The following is an 8680-nucleotide window of genomic DNA, read 5'->3' on the forward strand; positions in this document are numbered from 1 at the left end:
ATTATTCATGTATTTGTTTGACAAATACCATGTTCCTGTCACTATTAAATGGTATCATATTATGGATATAAATAGAAACTATGACCCCTGTTCTCAGGTTGCTTACAGTCTAATATAGACCAAAGTCACCAGACAACTAAGTAGAATATAGTGTAATAAGTGCTGAAGAGAGGTAGATGCACCTTGTAGAGGACACACAAAGTAACCAATGAGCCAAAAAGTGCTAAGTTATATACAGGATAGCATTTTTGAAAAGAACATTAACTAGTAGACATAGAGTTTAAACAGTTGACATTTAGAATGACATTTATCTAGGAACATTGAGCAGTCTATTCCTCACTGGGTCAAAGGTGAAATATGTGAGTTTATTGAGAGCCTTAACCAGACCTAAGGGGTCATCTCCAAACAAGCACATTAGGCTTAGATTTTCCAGAGACACAGCATTAGGTGAGTTTCATATATAGCACTCAAACCCAAGTCAAAGTACCTATGGAAATTTGGGAGCAGACTCAGATAGATTAGTGTTTTAATATGAGCTGATTCAATGGGGCCTACAGCTGACATAGTAGAGTGCTTTGTGTTGGGAAAGGAGAAGGAGACATTGGAAACAAAGTAGAAACTGATTTCAAGTATATTGAACGGAGTTGAGCCCAACATATGTGCACATATTTTGATTTGTGCAATTTTTATAATGTAACCAGCTCCTGCCAATGAGAAGAGAATCTATATCTAATATTGTGAAACTAACTCAACCCATTCAATCCACTAAAGTCTTGTAACAAAGAGATCTACTGGTATACTACAACAGTTTTCAATATATTGCTTACACCTTGTAGAAATAAAAAATATAAACTGCTAGTGTATTCAAGTATAAATATTTCTACAGAAAAAAATGAGGTTATTCAAATTAATGTTACTTTGTCATAAGACTTGTTTTTTGAATCAGTCGATCTTTTTTTCTCAGTCTAACAGTATAATTTTATGCATCGATTCCATCTCCCACTCTCACTCCAACTTCAGCCTTACACTTCCAGTTCTTTCTCTCTCCCAGCACTTGGGTCCTACTCTCGCCCTGAATTTTGCGGCATCACATTTCCCTCCTGACATGGAATTATACACTCCACCAGTGATAAGTTTTCTCTGAGAGTGGGGGTTGGGGGTTGAAGACAAACAGAACTGTAAGTTCAGTTCTTGTGTGTGGCATCCCATCTGCACAAAATGGGGATATGCGAAACACAATCATAATTGCTATCAGTGATGAAAAGCAATCATTTTTATAATTACTCAGTAATAAACTTTAATACGCTTTCTCCTGGAAGAATAACAATGGAGTCATTGACTGATGTTGGTCGCAGAACAGAGCTCAGCAAACTGCAGTAAATGGCACCTAATGACTGCAGGGAGTTAACAATCCTCAAAATGTATGTAATATACTTTCCTTTTGGAGCCCATTTTTCTCCAAGATTTCAAGAATCTATTTTTTTTTCCTCATGTATTTGCCCCTAATTCTGTGTGATATCCTTTGCCCTCTTGTGAGGCTCAATGACTTGGCAATGAGCAGGGAGATAAAATAAGGTGTACTACTGAGATTGCACGTAAGCAAGGATACAGAAGAAAACATAATAGAGCCTATGTGAGTTAGCTCTTTGGTGTGGTAGAGAGAATGAATGAAGAAGGCTGTGAGATACTAGCAGGCCACTCAGAGTATGGGAAACCTGAACATCAAGGACCATCACTGTTCAGGGAACAAGATGGCAGGGCTGTTTGAGTCCTCATGTGTCATATCTCTGGACTATCGACAGAATAAGGAAACTTCTTCCCACAAGAAGATGGTCAAATCTATCTGTGTGGCCATTCTGAAACCCAAAGATTTTGTTTCAACTGGATAGAAATTTAGCTGGTGGCTTTGGCCTCTGGACCAATGCAGTGGAATATTCTTCTGTAGCTATCTATTTATTTTTATCATTTGTCACACAGTGTGTATTGTCATTGTATGAGAAAATCCTGTCTGGTTAAAATGAATGCTTACAAAGCAGCATTTTATATCTTTTCCCATCTGTGAGGAATTTGTCACATCTTGGTATAAAATCCCTTGTTGCCTTAAAGATTTTAAGACCAAGCACATTACAGTTCGAAGGGCATGTTTGTTCTTGTCCATCAACTCTTTTTTTTAAACTTTTAAAACCATGTTTATTTATTTTTGTATCAGAATATGTATGACTTTATTCTGACTTCCTTTTTGTTCTCCCAAGATAGACTGAAGAATCAGATATTGGATCTCAAGAGGTTACCTCAAACTATTTTAGGAATGCAAGAAAATGTTTGGCTGACTTTCTTTTGTTGATTTGCCCCAGAGAGGGTGTTTGGTAATAATTGTACCTAACCATTCCAACTGGAAGGTCAGACGATGGAGACTGGTCTGATCAAATGTATCCTGTACCACGGATCATGAATATATAGGTAGGATTTGATGGTACTGCTGAAATAAGTTTCTTATTTCCTCACTTATAACTGTTTCTCTTCCATTTTATTTACCTGCTATATTTATCTTCTGGAAAACTTCAAAAAGTTTTTATAGAAACAATTTCCATTTATTGTTCAGTACTGTGGAGGGAAATTTTTCAGACATTTATTTATATGCTGAGAAATCATGGCTTTGGTCATTTCTTTCCATGGTGCTCTTGATGTCTGACTAGACAGAGCAAGGCTATTAGAAAATTTGTAGTAATGTTGGCAAAATGCAGTAAAAATGTGGAATACCTACTATATATGTGTGTGTATATATATATATACAGACAAATATATATGCATATACATAATTTTATATGTACCATATATAATATATAATTTTATACAAATTTTTCATCCTTTATGTCTAGTCCTTAAATTTATTATTAAATATTATTAAAGGAAAATGTTATAAGCAAACTTTTAAAGATAATTGTTCATGATATTTTTAAATGTGTATAAAATCATAGAACTGTCAAATTTTATATTGGAAAAGAGGCCTTGAGCCCATGCCTTCACACAGGACAGAAGCCCCCTGTTCACAGAGAAGATGGAACAAGTGTTTAAGAGTTGTGACCTGCAAGGGGCAGTTCATTCCAGGTTGGATGGCAACTGATTATATCAAGGACTCTACTGAATGAACTGAGCTGTTTCTTCATAATTTTACTTGTTGGTCCTGGTAACACTTTTGAAAAGGTAGAAGACAAAGCTGTATGCCATCTTTTTGTCTTTTCCCTTAGATGTCAGGATAAAAGCTCTTACATCTCTAAGTTGCTTTATGTGTGGTTTAGAGATATCTAACCATTTTAGATCTCTGGTTACACTCTGATGTATAAATATCCTTTACAAGATGGAAAATTTACAGTTAAACATTGATATGGGATTCTGGGTGTTTATAATAATACAGTGTGTGGTGTTGCCATAGAGAAAGCTAATTTTTGTACACACTGAAGGATAGAGAAAGAGCTTATGAGAATTCTATTGGTATATAATGCTTCATAGCTGTATTATATGAATTTTTTCATAAACCAAAGAGTTCTCATGTTAAAAACATATGTTATCCATAATCAATCAATTCCACTTCTAGAAACATTACCAAATAATTATCTGAAATATTATACACCAAGAGTAGAATTGTATGCTAATCACAAAAATGTAACTATAAACTTTTAATTTTCCAACAATAGAAAAAGTTTAAATAAATGTGTTTATGAAGTGAAATATATTCTAAAATATTATGTAGACATAAGGATTGTTATGTATCATAAAATTCTTATGAAGTAATAAAGGAAACAACAAAAATATGTAATATATATATATATATATATATATATATATATATATATACATAAACACACATGCACATGTTAAGTAGACATTTATACATACATCTATTCATTCAAATAATACTGAAAACAATATTCCAAAATTATACTTATCTTGTTGGTGTACTATTTTATTTTTTCCCCTTCCATTCTTAAACATCTTATAGATTTGTCTAATTATCAAGTTACATAGAAACAAAATGAAAGATATCCAATAAAAAATTTTCATTTTTAAAAATAAGGTTTTCTGCATTGGACAGAATTTCTTTCAGACACTTTTTAAACAAATTCATATTTCCCTGTGTCAGACCACTAGAAAGTTTTGTATTTCATTGCTGTATTTTTGTGGTCAATGTAATAGAAGGCAGGATGTATGTACCCTCAATCTTGCCCTAGTACCCATCAGAAATCGAATGTTATCATGACAGAAAATGGACCTATTTGGACTTGCATAGTATCTCTTAAAATTCATGTGTTCTGCTACTTTATTTATTTTTTGATAAAGCAAAGAGAAATGAGAGAGCAACTGAGAAAGGGAGAAAGAGTTGCAAGGGGAAAGGCAAGAGGCAGACTGTGTGGTAGAAGGACAAAGAAAAAGCCAATTGCAACAGCTGTTTTGCTTATCTGAAAGTTTTAACTTGACTCTTGTTCACATCCCAGGTGAATAGCTAATAAAAATAATTTAAGCTTTAACAAAACCAGGGTAATTTATAATGTGGAAACTGTAGTCTGGCACTTGTATCAGCACCAGAAACAAGGTTTCTGAAAATTCCTTAGGGGAATGAAATTACCAGGGATACACAATTTAATAAGAGCCTTCTTTTCCCAACTATCTCATCCTACCCCTGGCCCCCTGCTGCCAACTCAAAAGCAACATCAAAACCTTGAAGCAGATTTATAAAATTCTCTGTTTCATTGTCAGATTTCCCATGTTGTTTTTAAAGCAACACTACAATTATGTCATTTTTATTCTGTATGTGTAAATATGTTTAAAATTCAGACTTTGATTGTGTTTAATAAAGTTACTACTACCACAAGTCTATAATTATTCCAGAGACCTAGGTTAAGCAAAAAATAAAACTGTTTTTGAACTAGAGTGTCTATTGTACATGCTTTAAAACTATATTTTTCTTGGAAACACAGCCTCTTTAAATGGAACTGTCTTACCAAAAAGTACAGATTTGAATATATTTTTATCCCCATTGAATTAGAGCAGAAATTAATTTGCTAAATGAAAAGCTACTGTCATCTAACATATTGCACAAAATGAACATACATATGGAGATTAATCAAAAAAAGCACGGCACCAGCTTCGTAGCAGTGTCATGCTTAAAATGAACTTACATTTTTATTCTGCCTTGAGCACACTCAGATTGTTTTGTTTTAATGGCTTCCAGCCATTTCTGTCATATGGCACGAATCCTCAAAGGAGAAGGCAGATTTCAATCCTCTGAACAACATCTATAGGGAAGGAGTTTAAAAGTGCTGATTAAGCAAATGTTGTTGCTTGGGTCTGTCTACTTCACATTTTTGTTCAAGCCATTGAGGAACAAATATTTAACTGTTGGAACAATTGTCTGGATATTATATAAAATTTGGATGAATCCTGGGCTACTCTGGTAATGCATTTTAAATGACATGCATAGCTTGGTTAAAAGAGTTCCCTGGTAGAAGGGAGAAATTAACTCTGCTATTGGAAGCTAATAAGTTTAACCTATCATTAAAACCTCAGAATCAGATAAGTTCTTGGATATATTTGAGCTTTCGTGGGTATAAAACTCTTGCCTTTTTTTGCACCCTCAACTGCTAAATTTAAAGTGAGAAACAGAAAGCCAAGCCATGTGTCTGTCACATAGCTGCTGTTTGACCTTTATTCAATCAGTGTAAGTTTCCGACCCTCGGTTTCCTCATTTATGAAATGGAAGTCATAATTGCTGCTTCTTATTCATGAAGCTGCTCTTAATATCAAATGTAATCATGAATATAAAATAACTTTAGAGTTGCAAACAATAGGTAAAATGCACTTTAAATAGAGAGTGAATTGAAGTACATTTGAGCAGTATGTTTTATGGATACTTTATAGGGAGAAGAAGGCTAGAATTCTGAATTGGAGTAGAAACACCTGGTCCAAATCCAAGCATTGAGGATAAATAGTTATGTTATTGGGAGGCAAATCAGTTAGTAAATTTAAGCCTTCATTTTCATATACCAATGGCAAAGTTAATGGTAATATTGCCTATTAGGTTATCAGGAGATCAAATGACCCCATATATATAAAAAACATTGTCTAATGTTACTGTTATTGTCATTATGTCTCAAAACTTCTCTTTTGGCGATCAATAGCTAAGATTATTTCTAATCTCACATGGACCTCAAGAAAGTAGATTTGGCTTCACACCTTTCGTCATCTATATTTAAATCACATCACCATGCAAATTAATGGGAAGCTGTAAGTCTTCCACCCATAATTTAGTTTTTTGTTTAGTCCTTTTCTCTGTATGTGGTGGCAGAATAACTTTAGGTTATAGTACCTATTTCCTAAGGGTAGTTTAAGAGACAAAGTAACTTAAACTTACATAAACTCTGAGATTATGATATTAATGAACTAAAGAATCAAATAGATTGGCAGAGAAGAAGAATCTGTGTGTGTCACATGGATGCCATCCCCAAAACACTCCAAGAAGAAACTCAGTGGGGACGGGAGTGGAGGGGAACAGAGGACAAGATGAATTTGCTTATAACCTTGGATTTGATACCAACTCACCATATTTTAAGCTGAGAGAATCAGAGTTAATGACCATAGGACTCTCTTTGCTCAAACATTTTAATTCTTAAAGTCTATGCAGTTTGTAGATACTCAGGGGGAAAAGGTCCCTGATCATTATCTCACTGGTTAGTGTAGTTCAGCCAGAAGCCAGAGCTATTTGATGAGGAGTTAAAAGTATTGCAGCTGCTGTTTGGTAATGTTTGAGTTTTGATCTCAGAGAACTTACTTTTTAAAACAGCTCAGAAATTCACAGCTTTCTATTTAACAGTAGACATCAAACCAAAATACATAGTAAGGCAAAGCTCACGTAGCTCCCCAAGAAGCCCTGCTTAGTTCTAGAATGTGACTTCAGTTTTGGCAGAATCTTCTACAAGCATAAATAAGTAAAGACAAAATAGAGATCCTTGACTTTATACCTTTCTGAAAGGGAAAAGTTTTATTTTGTGGTATTGGTCTATCATAAATTATTTCAAATCTTCAGTAGCAAAATATAGAGCATATGTATTACCCAAAATTCAATTGCAGAAGTGCAAGTGTTTTAAACTCCAGTTAAATAACTTCTATTTCATGTTGGCATTATGCAAGGGATAAAATTTTGCATATTTGTCATTTTAATCCCCAAACCCTATGTCATATAAACCTGGTAAAAAATATTTAAAAATCCATTAAGTCAACTTTCTATGAAATAAACATTCTACAATTTTAAATGCCCTCAAATGCAGTATATTATTAAAATATAAAAACAAATGCTTTATTTATCCTAAAGAACTAAACTCTGTTGATGATATCAGTTTTTAGAGATAATATTAATGAGCTAAGCTATAGTTTTTCAAATGAATTTAAATCACTTTAACTTTTAATCCATGGTATGAAATGGCTAATAATTTTATATGGAGTTTCTGTGTCACACTATATTCAGTATCCAAACACTCAGACCCTTTTCCTAAGGTTGTAGCATTTCTTATGTAACAATCTGCTATTATTCCCTTTTCTTAAGGTTGTACCATTTCTTATGTAACAATCTGCTATTATTTCAGTTTTTGTATAGTATACAGGAAAAGAAATGATGTCCTTAGTTGCTTAAATCAGATAAACATTTCAAGTTTCAAAAGTAAAGAGTGGCTGTAAATAATACATCAAACCAAAATACTGAGTCAATACTTATATATTCAACTTCAAATTTATGTTCTCTGGGGAAGAGTGTGCTGTGATATGCTCTAGAAAAGCACGGGTCAGAGATTATGGTGAATGAACCTACTGTAAGTTCTTCATTTCCCTTGACACTTTCATCCTCTTACCAGGTAAGGGATTAGGAAAAAACAATGTTTGAGATATGATTTAGAATACTGAGACTGATTTCCATGTCATAGTATCTTACCTACAGGCAGTATCTATTAGGTTGTTAACATGTTTTGCCTTCAAAAAGTCTAATGGTCTTAAATGTTAATAGTATAATTAAAACAGTATTTCTCAGCACTTAAAACTTTTTTGTTCTACTCAATATATTTTTAGAATTGCTCTGTTATCAGATAAAAAATTACTGTATCATGAGTGATCTACCAATTTTCTGCTGCTTTTTAATTTCTTTCAGCCTTATGTCCAAGAAAGATATAAAGCATGGAGCTAAGAAAATTCTTCAAAGGTTGCAACGTGGACTTTCCTCACCAAATAGTGAAACTCTATATAAGAATATAAAAGCAGGAGTCCATAAACCACTGTTTACCAAAGTCTGTGGGAAATACCATCATGGAAAGGACTGCCTTATGTTGAGACCATCAAAAATACTGAAAATATAAGTATTAAAGCTTTATTGACCTAAGTGGTATTATTTTCCAAGTTTCTCCTTGAAATTAATATTATACACACAAATATATACACATAACTCACATCCACATATTCTAGGCAATATATTTTATAACAGCGACAGAAAATTAAAGAATAAAATTAATTCAGAATGTGGGTACATTATCATGTTTAATGAGATCATAATAATGATATAGCCCTCTAAGATTAATATGTTTATCCTATTTTTATTTTTTTAAAACTTTGTGACAAGGAATGTTCTTGGCTCTAACCAGGA

Source organism: Callospermophilus lateralis, chromosome 6 (genome assembly GCF_048772815.1).
Source record: "Callospermophilus lateralis isolate mCalLat2 chromosome 6, mCalLat2.hap1, whole genome shotgun sequence".
NCBI lineage: Eukaryota > Metazoa > Chordata > Mammalia > Rodentia > Sciuridae > Callospermophilus > Callospermophilus lateralis.